Raw genomic sequence first — 17,575 nt, 5'->3', positions numbered from 1 at the left:
CTGCTGCCAATGGGGAGGAGGGACACTGGAGAGGAGGGACACTAGGGAGGAGGGACACTGAGGAGGAGGGACACTGGGGAGGAGGGATACTGGGGAGGAGGGACACTCGGGAGGAGGGACACTGGGGAGGAGGGACACTGGGGAGGAGGGACATTGGGGAGGAGGGACACTAGGGAGGAGGGACACTGGAGAGTCAGGACTGAATGGGAACAGAGCCTGGTTCTACAAGACAAAGCCACGTTGGAGATAAGCAATAATTCTATGTTATGAACATAAATGCTACAATTACATTTTTAAAGAAAATGTAAGTGTCAAAGAGATGCCTCGATGTGTTAAAGATGCTTGCAACCAAGCCTGATTACCCGAGTTTGCTCCCTAGAACACACAGGATGGAAGGAACTAACTTTCAAAAGCTGTCCCCTGACCTCAAATGCCCATAAAGAACCCACGAATAAACAAACAAAAATATATACTTGAAAGAAAATTTTAAACAGATTACCAAATACAAAAGTCATAATGTCCATGGTATGACAATCACAAAAAGGATTAAAATTCAAGGGCCATTAAACTTATAATTTAAAAAGACTCCTTCAAATAGAAACACATATTTTCTAAATTAAGTCTTGGTTTTACTGGTTGGAAATGTTCTCTCAGAAAATAGCTCATCTTAATTGCACTGATAAACCAATCTGGATCTGGAGCAGTGGCTCAGTGGTTAAGAGCACTTTGGTGCCGTTCCTGAGGCTCCCAGTATTCATACCAGGTAGCTCCGGATTACCTGCCACTTCAGCTCCCCAGAATCCAAGGATTGCTCTTAACTTCAGTGGAAACCTGCACACAAGCAGATATCTATTACTTTCTAACAACATTTGGGTGCAAGCATATAAATCCATGTCTCTCAGTTCCTTCTCCTCATCTATAAGAGTTTGTAAAAATGAGACCAGAAATGGAAATTCAACCCATAGTACCCATCCAAAATGCAAGAGGACATACTTCACAGGCAGATTAAAAGCTAGGCTGTCTTTTCAACTAACTATGCCTCCCTCAGGATTGAAACCACAACTCTTAATTCTGTGTTTGGTCCTTTCCTCTCCACTTTAACCAGAATGGTAACAGAATTATAAGACTCCTCAGGCTAGCATTGAAAGGTCTTGGCCTGCTCTTGCCAGAGTCTCTGAAGTCCTCTATCCATGGCTGATTCCATATGCCTGAACAAATGCCACCTCCTATAATATTTTCAAGAAGGAAAGAAAATCTTAAAGGGAGCCTAGATGGGAAGTCAGCCCTTCACCCAGTGTCTAGGAGATGCCCTTGATAGTCTGAGCTCTCCAGAAGTCACTGCAAAACTGAAGCCCTGTAGAAACTAGTGGGACTTGCTGTTTGTAGCCACACACCAGAAAATAGAGCACAGATTATCCTGGTCTAAAGTCTAGCCAGGTGTCAGACCCATTTTGACTTCTGCTGTGACCTCTTAGAGCTTCTCTTTCCCAGTGCCCACCTGCAGGTCTCTGAAAAGCTTTGTTCTCCAGCCATCCATACTAAGAGGTTAAAATGGGGTGTGGATGGAGAGGAGGCAGCTGTCTGACCTGGCCACCCAGAGAGCTGCCTTAGTATCCAGGAGGTTTTGCTGGGAGGGACTTCTAGGTTCTATGTGTGCTGACCTCCCAGACTTCCAGGCTCCTAGCCTGATGTTTATCCCATAGCTACCTTTGCACTTCAGTTTCTACCACACCCTGCCCTGAATCCCTGTCTCGTCTCTGACATTGATTTAGGACTTTTTCAGACTCTACTTCCTCCAAGTCCAGAGTGTACAATGTCCCTGATTTGAGGCACAAATTTTGAGATGACCACTGCTTATAGAACATTGTTGCAGGAAGACAGAGAAAATGAAGAAGGCACGAGGAGTATCTAAAAAAAGAAGAGAGAAATTTGGATAATGTTTTCTCAACGGCCATAGCTATGTTCTAACTTACAACATGCAGTACATATAGAAGAGCAATCAGCAGAGTTCCAGAGAATGACCCCAAGAGCTGACTATGCCCATGTCTACCCCTTCCATAGTAGACAACTATCCTCTGCATTGTCAAAGAACTCTAGGATACCCTTCATTCTGCCACTTACTCAGGATCCCTGAGCTTACAAGGCCCTTCTGCTGTGCTCCCAGCTCCTAATACAGGCAATGATATGAACAAATCTGTTAAACACTTTTGAATGAGTAAGCGTTCAGGAGCCCATAGGGCCAGCACTGTAGATAAGCCTCACGACTTCAGTCAGCAGAGTTGGGCTTGCCCTAGAAGAACCATAAGCCTGGGATTCAAATGCCCACTTCTTATATTTGAGTAAGGCTATGATATCCATTTTCCTGGACAATAAGATACAGAGCACTAGCAGGTCTGTAAGCTGCTGACCTGCAATACATGGACAAAGTGCTCGTGCCCACTGCCTTTCCTCTCCAATTGCATCCACCCTGCTCCCAAAAGAGTAGTCAGGTACAAGATATACTACACTGAATAAAGTAGTGTTAATAAAGTGAAATTACTCTCTGAGTGCACACGCATATTACTAGGTGCTAGTTGTGCAGGGTATGGTTAATGAAGTGGTTTTTAAGCCCACCAATTGCCAGAATCAGTTCATTAGACCCACAGCTCAGATTCAACCCAGTGCCAGATTAAGAACTAAGTCTCTCAATGCTCTTAACATTTCCCCATGCTCTCAACATCACAAAATACAGGTTGGGAGGGCCAGATATATACAGTCAAAATACCATTAATTCTCCTTTTTCTTTTAACTTTAACATTTCTTTTGAGGCATTCTGTGAAACACAGGTTACCAACTTTTGGGTAGCACTTGTTGTCATCCACTTTAGTAATCATTTAACTAGGTCTGAGGTTTACAAAACACCACTGGTGTAGGTAACAGCAGGTAATGGCATGAGGCACTTCGACTTAGATGCTACTATCAGAATGCAATGTTTCTTCCTTTCAAAGAATCACAAGAAAGAGAGAGGAAAATGAAAAAGACCAAAAAGAGTAGCTTGGACTGCTCTCTGTGGCACCATGTCAGAATCATCAAACTATAGAGAACTTCAAGAACCCAAAACCTCCCATAGATCATACCCCATTCACTGAATACTCAGCTTAGCATGTTGATGGCTTGATGTTTTCAATGATCTTGAGACTATTTTGTGATGTTTTGAACATATTAGTCATGTCATTGTATCAGACCCTATCATATAAGTTCAAATGTCCCAAGCACATTCTACTTCAGTCGGGTAACCAGTTTGTCAAAATTAACACACACACACACACACACACACACACACACACACACACACACACACACACAGTTTTCAATGGGGAAGAGCCAACTGTGAGTCAAGGAGGATGACCTCATACAATATAAAGATGGACCTTGCTTGTCTTCCAGGAATGGGCTCGGCTAACTGAGCATTATCACAAGTACTTTGCCAGAAGTTGGACCAAAAACTGGTTGCTTCTGTTTGGAAATCTTGGTGTGACCTGACCATTTCCCTCACTTTCTCCCCTAAATCATAGCTGATCATGATCATCATCATCACTTTCTCACTTTTCCTGTGACTGCTCAGAAAATTCTGCTACTGGGAGTCTAGGGTGGGTATACTACCTCCTGGCAATCTGTCAGCTCTTGACTTCCCATTGTTCTCCAAACTTTGCTATATCCATGTATCTGCTTCCTACTAAGTGCCTTGTAGTCCTTGTTCCAGACCAGCATGTGCGTGTGATTATCAAGAAAGAAACAGTAGCCCAATAGCCAGCTGCCCCTCAGCCATGGAATCGCTGGTTACCTGTGGCCTCCCATAAATTTGAGAACCTATGAAGCCGAGGTGAAAGTCACTAACCATCTGATGACTCTAGCAACTGCAAAACTTCTCAGCTCTCCCTGGCCCTGTCCAAAGATCCACAGAACACCTCATATGCAGAAGACTGTCTGCATAACCCCTTGGGTTTTACTGCTGTGAAAAGACACCATGACCAAGGCAACTCTTATAAGGACAACATTTAATTGGGGCTGGCTTACAGGTTCAGAGGTTCAGTGCATTATCATCACAGCAGGAAGCACAGCAGCATCATGACAGGCATGGTACAGGAAGAGTTGAGAGTTCTACATCTTCATCTGAAGGCTGCTAGAAGACTGTCCTCAGGCAGCTAGGAGAAGGGCCTCAAAGCCTACCCCCATAGTGACACACTTCCTCCAACAAGACCACTCCTCCCAATAATGCCACTCCCTGGGCCAAACATAGTCAACCACCACAAAGGCTAAACCTTATTTATCACTGTGTTACCGAAGAACCCTATACCATATATGCACATTCAAATGCTCTGCTGTGACTTTGGACTGCCAGAAATACCCCTCTGATTCCTAATGGCACTGTGCAGCACTAATTGATACCTGTTAAAAGTGCCCAACTCAGCTCCTTGTCCCATGACTATGCTGATCATCAATGTGTCAGTTCTTGGGTCTGAGTCATTTTCCTTCTTTTGCTCTTCTTAGGTCCCTATGCTATGTGGCTTCCTGGTACATTTGTGCCAGCCAAAGAGCACTAGAGATAGAGGGGAGCCTCAAAAATCTTGGATAGGATTCTATCTCCTACCCCTGACTCCCTCACAGTCAATCTGGCCTCATTCCTGTTTTACCAGGAAACCAAGTTCTGGATTTTGGCTAATCTCACTTTTGATACTTCTGCTGGTGGTGGCTTCCTGCTTTGTTCAATTTTGGCATGGGTCACCATGTCCTGTGTGGTTTCTCAGCTTATGTATCCATGTCTCTAAATTAAATTTCCTCTGCCAAAATAGCTTGAAAGTCTTGTGTTTCCTAACTGGGCTGTGAGAGATGGAGTGTTTCCTCTTTCCTCCCTCATCTGTGAATCCCATAGGCCACCCCAACTCCTGAGAACACTGTACACCTGAATTCTCCTCACACACTGAATCCCCTTCTCAACACAAGAGACCACCCCTCCACAGCTTATGGGGTCCCTTCCAAGCTCCTCCTTGCTTTCTCTGGCTAAGGAGGCCACAAACACTCTGTGGGAAAAAGACTCCACTCTGGCATTAATTCACCAACCCCAGAGAGCAAAGATAGGCTTTAATGAGCAAACATTCACATGAACTCATTCTCTATAGGAGCTTGTTAGGGTATATATATTTTGACCCTGTGTGGGAAGGGGTCAAAGTAAATACTAAACCCAAGAGCCAGATGATATTATTTCCTCAGAGTTGATACCCTGAGCTCTAGGAGCCTTCAACTTGTCAAGTAAATTCTCTCCCATCCAAGGCTTTTGTCCATCTAATACTATGGGTCACTGAAACAAAGGGTGAGTAATGGTGCATCCTGAGTAATGTCACAGGAGTTCCCAGGCTTTGTAGGACACCTTCTTCCTTAGCAGACTCAGTAGCATTCTCAGAGGAATCTATAATGTCTCCATGTCCATATTACCTTGGTCAACCTCACTGCTGGTTAAACTACCTTCGATGTTTGCCCTTCATTATGTGCAAGGTTTGGGATGCATGTTGTCACTCTCTGTCACTTCCCAGACAACAAAGAAGGTAAAAAATTTCCTTGTACCATGCTCTAAATATGATAAAACAAACAAACCTGTAAAAAAGGCAACCTATGACACAAACCTCACATCTTTAGCATAAGGGAGTTTCCTTATCTCCACCCCAGCTGTCTTCAAAGAGGGAGATTAATTACTTCCCCAGCTCCTGGGGACCCGGAAACTGGGGCCATGTTTCCTGACTCCTGACTTAATAGAGACAGAAATCAGGCCAAAAATACATTAGCATGGTTAACAAGAGAGGGTTGGAAACTCACAGCATTCAAGGGCTTTGTTCTGTTTTGTTTTTGTGAGAATCTATTCCAGACACAGTGTGTGCCCAAAGATGCAGAGTCCTGAGGCCCAGCCTCAGGATGAGTTTGTTCATCCCAGGGTTTTAGAGAGAAGTGTGGACATTTTGATAACTAAACTTTAACTCCATATTCCTTTTCTCTGTATCTTAGATTTTCTCAAAATAGAGACCTTAAATAACATAGGGATAAAGACTGACTTTGGGCAAGGAGTTTTGTGCCCAGAAAGCTTTAAATCCCATCAAATCTGCATTAGTATGCTAAAACCACCACAATGAAGTACCACGAATGGGTAGCTTCAGCATATAAATATATGCCCCTTCATTTCCAAACACTCAATGTCCAGGACAGAAGTGTCAAAGGGTAGTGAGGTCCATCCAGGTCCCTGGATGCTTCCCATGGCTTTCTGATATCTGTGACATTCTTTGCATGTAGACACATAGCCACACCCTCTGGCTTCATCTGCCCAATTGTGTTCTGTGTTTCTGGCTTTACAGGGACACCAGTCACTATGTTAAAGCCCATCCTACTCCAGTATGACCTCATCCCAACTAATTGCATTTTAAACAATTCTATTTCTGAATGAGATCAGATTTGAAATAATGAGAGTTAGGACAGCAACATATAAACCTGAGGAATTCAAGTAATAAAGAGTTTGACCTTCTCAAATGCATGTCCTCCTCACAGGCAAAGTACAGTCAGCCATCCAACCCAGGCCTGCCCAAAGTCTTAAACCAATCTAACAGCAGTTTGAACTTCAGAGTCTCATCCAAATTCCTTAAGGTAGATATGGGTAAGATTTAGTATATGATAAACTTATTATTGAGTGCAATTCTTCTTCCCTTGTGAAATTATGAAAACGGAACATTAATTGGCTTCTGGAGTGGTGATATCTATCCTACCATGGTATAGATGGGAAGGGAGAGAGATTCAAAGAAAGAAGAGGCCCTGGGTCCTAAACAAGTCTAATATCTTGCAGGATAAAACTCATTTTTTATTTGTTGTTTGGTTGGTTGGTTTAGTGTTTTCAAGATAAGGTTCTGATATGTAGCCCAAGTCAACGTCAAATTTTCAGTCCTCCTGCCTTGGCCTCCCTAAAGCTGTGGTTACAGATGTTTGCTACCACACCTGGCTCTGTTAGAATTTAATGCATGAGAATATCCTTCTCTGGCTTCATACTATGAGGTTGGTCTCAATATAAGGAAGGCACTTCCCCTTCATTAATGCTTTGGGTATGGCCCTAAAAGGGCACCCTGCCAGATTTCCCTTGCATGATTTGGCAGACATAAGTCAAAAGGCTATTTATTCTGTGTTGGCCAGAGTGTGTGCCTCAGCAGAAGGAACGCTAGGCTTCGATGCAACCGGTCCACCATTGACTGTTGTCACGCTCTATTAAAACTGTCAGGGAATCAGCAGCAGTCCAGGGTTGCCGAAGCATTTAAAGATCCAGCCCTTGGCCAAGCTGTCGAATCTCACCATGGAACCAAAACTTTCAACATTATTTCAGAAACGTGTTTCAATTTCAGTTCCAGAAGCAGAGTGGGAAGGTCTGTCCTGCAGAAGTAAATGGCTGTTTCCAGTGATAAACAGGAGGTGTGTTCTCCCATCCGACTGCTTCTCCATCCACACTCAAGACTTCCGGCTTCTTCAGGATGATGAAGGGGCTGTGTTCACCCTTGCCATAGCAGATAATACACATCTCATTCTCAACAATATGAATGAACATGCAAGGTATTACCCTTAGTGACATAATCAGACACAGAAAGACAGCCGCTGTGTGACCTTGCTTGTATGTGAAATCTAAAAACAGCAAATTCATAAAGTGAACAGTTTAGAGATGGGAGATGTTGGTCAGTTAGACAGGACATACTATTAGTTAACATACTGGAGAGCTGTAGCAGAGTGAGACTATAGTAAAGAATTGTGTGCTTATACCCAAACTTTCTTCAAAAGTAGGCTTTAAATGTACTCACTGCCAAAACTTGAGAAGTCACATGAGGTGATAGAGTAGTTAGCTTGACAGGATGGATCGTTTCACAATGCCCTATGTGCACACCTCAGAGATAGTATGGGTGCAGTTCCAGGCCAGCGCAGTAAAATGAATCTCACAGCAAAGTAAATCACATACAGTTGTTTTCTTTGCCAGGGCATATGGAAGTTGTGGTTGAGGCTGGTGGGGTGACATATATCTTTAATCCCAGCACTCAGAAGGTAGAAGCAAAAAGTTTACAAGCTTCAAACCTACAAAGAGAATTCAATTCCAGCTTAGGTTATCTAGAAATACTCACATTAAAAAAGTTTATATATATATATATATATATACACATATATATATAGTGTGTGTGTATCACATATATAATCATATTTAAAAACTATGTGTACCTTCTAAAAATATTATAAAACAGTATATTACATATATTATCATATCTAAAATATATATGTACCTTGATTCTAAAATGCCCTACTTCTGACATATGTTAATAATTATATGAACCTTCAGTATACCATAACATTTTTAGTGATCAAGGCCCTTCCTTTTATATCTATGTTTGCTAAGAGATCAGAGTGATGACTGACACAGGTGAGAATGGTGCCAGAGATCTCTTAAGATAGTGGTGAAGTTCACCACAGTGACAGACCTCCGTTCACAAAACGCCATTTCTTTGTAGCACGCAGTGCTGTGGTCGCTCTTCACCCACGGGAGACCTTCTTTCAAGACTGGAATCAGCTCTTTCAAACGTGCTGTTGCTTTAGCAACTAAGTTTGTGCAGTGCTCTCAATCCTTTGCTAGCCTTTCAACAGTGCTCCAGCATCTTCGGGATAGGAATAGATTCCATCTCAAGAAAGTACCGTCTTGCTTATTCATGAGAAGAAACTCACATGTGGAAATTCTGTCATGGGATTGTAGCAATTTGGCTTCATCTTCAGGCTCCATCTCAAATGCTGCTTCCACCATATCTGCAGGTACTTCCTCCACTGAGGTCTTGGGACCCCTAATGTGAGGGGTTGAAATTGACTTCCAAATTCCTGTTAATGCTGACATCTAATCTCCTGCCAAAAATCTCATGTGTCCATAATGACATCTAAAAGGTGAGTCCTTTCCAGAGAGTTTCAGTTTACTTTGCTCACATCCAGCAAAGAAATCATCATCTATAGTAACTATAGCCTTTTGAATGTATTTCACTTTTTTATGATTTATTTTGGTATATAAGTGTTTTGCCTACATGTACTGTGTATCACATGCATGTCTGGTGTTCATGAAGGCCAGGAGAGGGAATCAAATACCCTGGGACTAGCACATCAAACTGAATCACCTTGAAATAGAACCAGGGTTCTCAGCAAGAGCAGCCGGTGCTCTTAACCTCTGAGCCATCCCTCCAGCCTGTAAATGTATTTTTTAAATAAGATTTTTAAAGTCAAAATAATTCCTTGACCCATTGGCTACAAAGTGGACACTGTGTTAGTAGATGTGAAGAGCCTATCGCCCTTGCTGTCTGTCCATCAGAGTTCTTAGATGACCAGACAAACATGAAGTGTAATTTTGAAAGAATTTGTTTTACCTGAAGAGTGGGTCTCAACCATGAGACAAAGTCATTCAGTGAACCATGACAGGAGCAAATGTGTTGTCATCCTAACGCTGTGCTCCCACGTTAGAGCACAGGCTGAGCAGATTTAGTATGGTAGTCATTAATAGATTTAGCAATGGTCCTAGAGGTTTCAGAATGGCAAGTAAGTATTAATGTCAACTTTGGTCATCAACTGCATTGGCCTCTGTCCTGTTTAGATATTAAACATTCCCTAAAGGCTAGTGTGTTGGAGGTCTAGCCATACAGCAATGTTCAGAGGTAACTGGCTTCAGAGGATGCTAACTTCAGTGGACTGATTTCTTTACAAGTTCATAGCTGAATGGACTATTGGGAGGTGGCACCTGGTCAGGGGAAGGTTGTGGGATGTGGATTTGGAGGATTTATCTTGTCTTGCCTACTTCTTTGCTGATTCTGTGTCTTCGTACTGTAAGGTGAGTAACCTCTCCTCCCTCACCACTCCACACCCTGGCACTGTGGGTGAAACTAACACAAAATGAACCCTTCCTCCTGCCAGGTGATCCCGCTTGGGCATTTAACACAGTGTCAATGACCCAATACAGACCCAACAAGATAGTTAGCCTGTCATCTGAAGCTTCAAAGCCAGGCATTTGTTCTTCTTCTCTAGCTATTCCTAGAGGGCATCTTCTTCCAGGAGAAGGCTGTCAGCTACATGCAGATTCTGGTATGCAGCGAAGAGGCCAGCATGATAGTTGGTTTTAACAGCAACTTGGCTCAAGTTGGAATCTCATGAGGAGGAAGCTTCAGCAGAGGAGTTGTCTTGATGGCCTTAACTGATGTGGGAAGAGCCCTCCCAAAAGTGGGTGGTACCTTCTTCAGACTGATTAAAAAGGATATGAGACAGCTGTTGCTATTTCAACGGAAGCCGATTTAATTTCTACATTTGTGTTTGTGTGCATGTATGCATGTGTTATGTATTATGTGTGCACTCTGTCAGTTCTGTTCTTTAGAGAGCCCTGACTAACACAGCCTGTCTCTTCCATTGCCAGGTGTTCTGAGAACTTGCAGCAGCCTCTCCGTTGCCACTGACCACATCGCCTTACACATTATATTATGGAGACAGCTTCTTTCATAAAGCCTCCTGAACCAGCTTCAAAACTTTCTTCTGCAGCTTCCTCGCCTCTCTCAGTATTTGTGAAATTGAAGGAGTCACCTCCTTGCTCTGCTGCGCACTTTGACTTAAGAGAATCTTGCAGCTAGTTTCACCTTTCCTCTAGAGCAGTAACACTTTCTGGGAGCTGGCGGTAAGGTGCCTCACATTCTAATTGTCCTGGGTTTCTAAAGCACTGCTTTAAATTCCCTGCAAGCACTTTGTCTTTGCATTCACAGCTGTACTGAATGGCTTTCCTTCTTGCTCAGATTTTGACACGTGATTAAGTATCAATCTAACAAGTGTGTAAGCTTAACCCCTGTTAGCATTTGACTGATGGTGAGAAAACCTGAGACTTGTCCTTTCACCAGAGCCCAGAGAGGGCTATAGAGTCATCCACTGGCTTGGTTTCAACATTGTATCACAGGGAGCAGGGGGCATCTGAGGAGAGAAAAAAGACAGGAAATGGCTAGTTACTAGGGCCATCCGAATACACAGTATTTCTCCGTCTTGTAGAGGTGTGGTCTACAGCTTCCCATGACAATGACAATAGTAACATCACAGACCACAAAAGAAATTATAATGGAAAAGTTTGGGACAACTGCTAAAATACCACACAGAGACAATGAAATGAGCCCACGCAGCTGGGAAAGTGAAGTCAGCCCTTTGCTTGAGCACTGTAGAAGCCCAAAGGACTCAGTGTTGGTTTACACCTGGTGTGGGATTCTTGGACATTCAATTCATATTTAAAAAAAAAATGTGTGGAGTTTCAATAAAGCAAAGTATAATAAAATGATGAATACCTGTGCCCCATAAATACATACAATATTTGTCCATTTGAAATGAATGAACTGGAGGATAGAACGATGGCTCATAAAGGTACACGCTAGGCAAGCCTAGGAAGCTGAGCACGGTACCAAGTTCAACCCCCAGAACCCACATAAAGATGGAAGGAAAGAATCAACTACAAAGCTGTCCCCTGACCTCCACACACACTGTGGAACATATGCTCACATCATGCACACATACAATAATAAGTAACTAATAGTTAAAATAACTACCTGTAAGCTCAGCATTTTGGGGAGCTGAGACAGAAGTTCAAGGTCCCCCTTGTCTACATTGTAAGTCTCATACCAGCCTGGACTACAGAATAAGATTAGATCTATAAATATAAATAAATAAATTGTTTATATAGGAAAATAACAGATCTAGATGCAGCCAGATGTACTGAGCTGAACTGCAGAGGAACAGGTCAGTATCATCACAGGACAGTGCCTCTGAAGACCTGTCAACACATCTACATTATGAGGACATACTTCAGGCTTTGCCCCAGATCACTGTAAAAGAGTCTCCTGGGTTAGCACTGATGGAAAGTGGGCCCCAGCAGTTGATAATCCATAAGGGTAGCTCTTAGCACCACCGTGCTTTACTTTTGTTGTCAAACCAACTGAGACTTGAACACAGGCTTTTTGAAATGAGAATCCAGATTGAATATCCCTGATTCAGAAAGCCAGAGTCTAGCATGCTCTGACATCACACAAACTTTCTGAGTGCCACCAACAGAAAATTCCACACCTGACCTCATATGACAGGTTGTAGTCAAAACACAGGTGCACTAAAATCATATAAAATCACCTCCAGGCTATGGATACAGGTGTAAACAAAGTGTGTGTTTATACATGGCTCCCATCTTGAAGGTATCGCATTTAGGTAGATAAAAATATTTCAAAATCTAAAGAAAAAAGAAGAAATCGGGAATCTGAATACTTCTAGCTCTGAGCATTTTAGATAAGGAATACTATAATAACATCTACCACAGAGTCCTTGAGACAGCTGGATGAGATAAGGCATGTGGAATATTGCTTAAAGATACATATTAAGAACATTTGGGATGCACCAGATGTTGTCTGTAAAATATACCTCCTAAGATGTTCTCAGTAAATAAAATAAGGCATGAAAAACCCTTTAGCCACCAGAAGGTTGGCATTTGGTAGAACTGTCTCAGAGTTGTTCTGTGAAGTTAGGCAAAGGTCTTGGCTCAATACATATTTAGAAGCCAATAAATGTTACTCATCACTATATAACCATGAGCCCCAGAAGGAGGCCAGCCAGTGTCTAACTCAGGTGGAATGAGAACAGAGTGTGGTAGGAGTTTGAGGTAGACAAGGCAGGACAAATTCAATTCCCAGCACCCACATCTGGGAGTTCAAAACCACATGTAACTCTATCTCCAGTGGATCAGACATTCACTAGTGAACTCTGTACTTACCTGTACTCACATGCACACACACACACACACACACTTCAAAAAACAGAAAGCATGCATGAGAATGTCTCATTGTAGAAAATGCCACAGATTAAAATATAATGTAACTCTTCCTTCTCAGGGTGCCTGCCTTTTTCTTGGGAGGAGTTAGTCAACAAATACCTTTTTCTCACAGTTACAGAGTGCCCAAGCAGATATGCTCTAGCTGAAATCCTCGCTCTGGGCGAAGGTGAGCCCACTGGCAGGAATTCTTGAGTGTGCCAGGGCTCACTCAAAGCTGGCAGCCTAAAGAAAGGGGCACACACAGAACTCCTAAACCAAAAGATGTGTGGGGCAAGTAGAAAGATGAGTATAGACTAAACTGTGGCTGGCAACACTGAAGAGCGTGGCCATCGGGGACATTCTAGGAGGTTTGCCTGTGCCCACTGTCAGGTCAGTTTTCTTGAAGGAAATCAATAACTAATTTGCTGTCTCTCTCCTACATGATTCCTGCATAGACACATCCCAAGGAAACATGAATGGAGGACTGTGAGTGCAGAAGTTCCATTCCTTTCAAAGGAGCTCATAGAAATAAATTGTGGTCCGTTAATACAACCCAGTCTTTGAAAGAAAAGAAATGCTGGCATATGCTGTATGTGGATGAACTTGAGCATATGACTGTCAATGAAGTAAGCCAGCAAAACAAAACAAACACTCTGGTTCCACTCATCATCATCATCTGAGTCACTGGCGATTGCCAGGAACAGGGAGGAGTAGGGCAGTGTTTGATGGGAAGAGCTTCAGGATGCTCAGGACGTTTTCAGAGCATGTAAGTGCAGATGCTGCTGAGCTGCATGCGTAGGAATAGCAAGCTTTATGCTGTGTGGGGTGGGCTCTGATATAGTTCATTTTTAATTATCGTACAAGGAACAGTTGTCTTTATGGCATCTTCATATGAATGGCTAACCCTCCCCCTCATAGTCCTGCCCATCCTCTTCCTGCCCTGGTCCTTATACCCCTCCACCCTCATCAACCCCACCATCCCCCTTTTATAGCACCTGTGTTCTATTACCTTCTCTCACTCCTTCCTGAAAGCCCATTTTCCCCCTCATGGATCCCTTTCCAGTTTCTTGATACCCACTTCTACTCTCACATATAAATACAAATGGACAAAAATTAGAAGCCAGGATCTACATCTGCAAGAAAACGTCCAATGCCTGTCTTTCTGTACCAGGGTTACCTTGCCTAATATAACATTTTCCATTTCCATCCACTTTCCTGCCAATTTTATAATCCCATTTCTCTTTACGGCTGGGTGAAATTCCATTGTGTAGATGCTTATCACATCTCCTCTGTCCATTCATCAGGTGATGAACATCTAGGCTGCCTCCATTGGTTTGCTATTATAAGTAGAGCAACGATGAATAAGAGTGCCCATGTATCTCTGTGGCAGGGCAAGGAATCCTTTGAATATATGCCTCAGGAGAGTGGTGTTGCTGGGCCATAGTTTTTACAGCTTGTTCCAGTTCTAATTTTAGGAGAAACTTCATAGTGGTTACACTGGATTGCGCTCCCACCAACACTGAATAAAAAGGTTCCTTTTCCAACATCCTTACCAGCGTGTGCTGCCATTTTTTTGTTGTTGTCTTGTTTTGTTTTGTTTTTGATAGACATTCTGATGAGATAGTTCTTGTTTTTTATTTCCCAAATGGCTAAGGATGGTGTGCTATCTAATTTTATGTCAACTTGACACAAGCTAGAATTGTCGAAAAGGAGGGAACCTAAATTAAGAAAATAGATCCAGCTTAGGGCATTTTCTTTTCTTCTTTCCTCTTCTTTTTTTTTAGAAACTTTTTATTGATTCTTTGTGAATTTCATATCATGCACCCCAATCCCACTTATTTCCCCATCCCCTCTATCCACTCTCTCCCACCAAGAGAAAAAAATCTCATTGTGAGAGCATTTATGCCACAAGTGTGTCACACAGTGTACCTGTTTTTGCACACTTCTTTGCTTGTAAATGTTTGTTGCAATAACTCGTTGGTCTGGTATGAAGCTTCTGGCTTCAGTTACACGATCAAAGCTGAAAGCAGGGCATTTTCTTAATTAAGGATTGATGAAAGAGGGCCAGTCCATTGTGGGTGGTGCCATCCTGGACTGGTTGGTCTGGGTTCTATAAGAAAGCAGGCTGAGCAAACCACAATCAAGCAAGTATGCAGCACTCCTCCATGCCCTCTGCACTGGCTCCTGCCTTCTGGTTCCTGCCCTGTTTGAGTTCCTGTCCTGACCTCTTCAATGATGATATGGAAAATAAGCCAAATTAGCCCTTTTCCATGCAAGCTGTTCAGTCATGGTGTTCTATCACAGCAACAGAAACCTCAACTAAACTTAAGGAAAAAAAAAAACTACTGAACACTTTTCAAAACTATTTCTTTCCCATTTGTATTTCTTCTTCTGTTTAGTTCATTGGCCAATTTATTAATTCGTAGTTTGGGGACTTTTTTGGTATATTCTAGGAATTAACCCCTAGTATGAAATGTATCTGGGAAAGACTTTCTCCCTTTCTGCAGGCTGTCTATTCACTCAGCTCTTCTATTCCTTTGCTGGGCAGAGCAGTTCAGTTTTGTACACTCACATTTGTCAATTCCTGGAACTATCCCCTGTGCTACTGTGACTTATTCAGAAAGCTCTTGCCTACACATATGTTTTGAATTGCATCCCCTATGTTTCTCTTTAGTAGTTTCAGTGTTTCTGGTTTCAATTTACAGTCTTTGACCCATTTCAAACTGATTCTTGTGCAGGGTGAGAGATATGGATCTAGTTTTATCATTCTGCAGATGGCTATCCAGTTTTGCCAGCACCATTTTTTGACTAGAGGTCTCCTTTTCAATGTATGTTTTTGACAGCTTTGTCAGACATTAGATGTGTAGCTTTATGTCTGGGTCCTTGTTTCATTTTACCTGTCTATGAATCTGCTTTAATGCACATATCACTTCTTACACGTGGCTGAGTTAATTTCATAGACACATAAAAATCCAATCTTATGTCAGTTAAGCTCTTAAGGATCAATTAAATGAATACCTGGAGAATGGCCTTTTAGAACTGAGCCAGTTATGTAGAAATTAGTTCAAACCTGACATATCCAAAACCAAAATCACTCTCTCCCAAGTCCATACCTCTGTCAGGGTTTTACCCTGGTGAGGGAATCACTTTATATCTTCTATTGTTCTTTAGACACCCTCATTCCACTTGCACTCCACCCTCCTTCACTATTGTATAAAATTCATCACTAAGCCTTGCTAATTCATAACCACAAAATGCCTTCTCCCCATGCTGAAGTCAGGACAACACAAGCATCCATTACCTTCGCTTAAACCACCAAATTAATCCAGAATTGAGTTTCTTACCTTTACCCTGAACCCTTACATACAAGATGAATACAGGGTAGTCTTTCCTGTGCCAATCAGATATAAAAAACAAACAAACAAACAAACAAACCCTAGTTTAGACACCCAGTGCTTTTACAAAACAGGCAACAACATCATCATATATGGTCCCAACTCACTACATAGGCCCTTCTGCCCCAGTGTATCTTCCTCTCTGCACTGCAGTCTTGTTCATCCTCCATCCACTCTTAGGTAGAAGGCTATCGTCTCTTCCTTCTGTGGATGGAATCTTCTGCACCATCTCCACCATCTGTGACTGACTTCTAACTTTATTCTGTCCAGGGCAGCCTCCTATCATCCCCAGTTGGGGCTACTTATAACACATCCACCACTGTGGCATCTGCACTTTCTGCATGGTTCTTGGACAGCTTCTCTTCCCAAAGACGTTTTAGTCGTCTGAGACCAGGCACCCGGTTTTGCTGATTTGTTTGGTTGCTTTGTTTTTTTGTTGTGTTTTGTGTTTTGCTCTTCTTGTTTTGACTGCCAACTGTAACTGACTGAAGCTCTGCATATTAAAGTCCAATCACAAAATAGATACTATGAGGAGGTGGGGTCTGTGAGAGTGTGATTGGCTCATGGACAGCAGAGTCCTTATCAATGGGATTAGTGCTCTTATAAAGGGGGCCTAAAGAGCTCTCTTACTCATTTCTATCGTGTGAGGACACAATCCGGTGACAGCTATGATGCAGAAAGAGGGTCCTCAACAGACACTTAATCTGCCGTAATCTTAATTTTAGACTTCATAGCCTATAGACAACTTTGAAATTGCAGATCAGTGATCCAATCCTGAAATTACAGCCATTCAGAAAGAAGATGAAGGAAGATAATAGGGTCAAAGCATACCTGGACTAGAGGGTGGGTTCAAGGCCATTCTGTATGCCTCACCAAGCCCCTGTCTCAAAATAAAAAGTGAAAATAGAGGTAATGCTAAAGTTTTACATGCTGAGACCCTGGGTTTGACTACCAGTAAAACACACACACACACACACACACACACACACACACACACACACGGGGGGGGGGGGAGACAGACAGACAGACAGACAGACACACAGAGAGACAGACAGAGAGAGAGAGAGAGAGAGGGAGAGAGAGAGAGAGAGAGAGAGAGAGAGGGAGGAGAGAGAGAGAGAGAGAGAGAGAGAGAGAGAGAGAGAGAGAGAGAGAGAGTGAGAAATAGATCTCAGTTGTTTAAAAGCTGTCCTACCCAGTTCATGGTATTTTGTTATTGCATTCTGAATGGACTAAAACATCATTATGTCCCCCAGTACACAGCACAATGCTTTGCAAATAGCAAGCTCTGAAA

The sequence above is a fragment of the Rattus norvegicus genome, chromosome 17, assembly GCF_021556685.1.
Source record: "Rattus norvegicus strain SHRSP/BbbUtx chromosome 17, alternate assembly SHRSP_T2T, whole genome shotgun sequence".
Lineage (NCBI taxonomy): Eukaryota > Metazoa > Chordata > Mammalia > Rodentia > Muridae > Rattus > Rattus norvegicus.
This window is presented reverse-complemented; position numbering follows the sequence as displayed.